General features: G+C 39.4%; 1 non-coding gene across 1 annotated transcript; it reads right to left on the reverse strand.

The window, feature by feature from the left end:
• Nucleotides 1-800: 800 nt before the first annotated feature.
• On the reverse strand, nt 801-1,016 carry LOC120368392 (small nucleolar RNA U3). Its single transcript, XR_005582541.2, has one exon. It is a non-coding gene; the product is annotated as a small nucleolar RNA U3 (small nucleolar RNA).
• Between the last annotated feature and the right edge of the window lie 315 nt (nt 1,017-1,331).

Raw genomic sequence — 1,331 nt, forward strand, 5'->3', positions numbered from 1 at the left:
GGATTATCTCTAAGTGATGGGTTTTATTTTTGGCTTTATTGTATATTGTCTATATGACCTTCTATATTGTATTATGTAGTAGAAATGAACTTGTATTTGTAATCTTATTTTTTTGAAAAATAAAATATAATTTCTTATGCAGAAATCCATGTGCATCTTCTTAAATTGCATGAGCACACTTTGCCCACAGCTGAGACAGGGAAAATAAAATATAATTTCTTATGCAGAAATCCATGTGCATTTTCTTAAATCGCATGAGCACACTTTGCCCACAGCTGAGACAGGGACTGGTGTTTTACAGTGAAATGAGACATTTGCATATACTTGTATGTGCGTTTTATGGATGAAGAGTGTTGAGCCCAAGGCCTTAAGTATGTCGGAGTTATAGATATGGCCTGTGTATTCATTTCTTATGGTTGCCAGAACAAATCATCACAAACTTCATGACTTAAAACAACAGAAATGTATTCACTCACAGTTCTGGGCCATAAGTCCAAAATCAGTGCCACTGGGTTGAGCACATGGTACTCACAGGGCCACATTCTCTCCTGAGGTTCCAGAGGAGAACTCATTTCTCACATCTCCCAGCTTCTAGTGGCTGCCAGTATTCCTTGGATTGTGGTCACATCACTCCTCCAATTTCTGCCTCTGAGGTTATATCACCAACTCCTTTGCTGTCTGTAGTCAAAATTTTCCCTTTCCTCCATCTTACAAGGACACTGTTGATCATATTAAGGGCCCGTCGGGATAACCTCCTCATCTCAAGATTCTTGTTTGTTTGTTTGTTTGTTTCTCAGGAAACCACTCAGACTGCATCCTCTTACTCTTACTCTCCAGGGAGGAGAGAAGAATGATCATCAAGGGCAGAAGGCAGTTGCATCAAAGCAATGCTAAAAACTGGCTTCATGCTCAGGAGAGAATTCTATGCCTTTTCCTCATGATTTCTGGTGCTCTACACATTCAGAGAAACTTCTCTAGTTACAAACTATAGAAATGATCCCTGAAAGTTTAGTCTCCAAGATTCTTAACTACATCTGAAAAGACCCTTTGTTGTGCTGGACACTTATTGACATCAATAGGAATGACACCATGCTTGATGGGCTGAAGAAGAGATCTAGAGCCAGTGAATGAGATAGAAGGTTTATTGAAGGTACTTATATACAGGGTGATCCAGTGTCAGTGTGCTAGATAAAAGAACAGCTACCAGTTGTGAAAAACATATGGTTTATATGGCATTTTCACTTAACACCTTTCTTGTATCAGCCTATACCTCACAAACTTTTCACTCAAAACAAAGGGCTTCAATCCGCTGTATGGCCCGTGTTCTATGG

Source organism: Saimiri boliviensis, chromosome 9 (genome assembly GCF_048565385.1).
Source record: "Saimiri boliviensis isolate mSaiBol1 chromosome 9, mSaiBol1.pri, whole genome shotgun sequence".
Lineage (NCBI taxonomy): Eukaryota > Metazoa > Chordata > Mammalia > Primates > Cebidae > Saimiri > Saimiri boliviensis.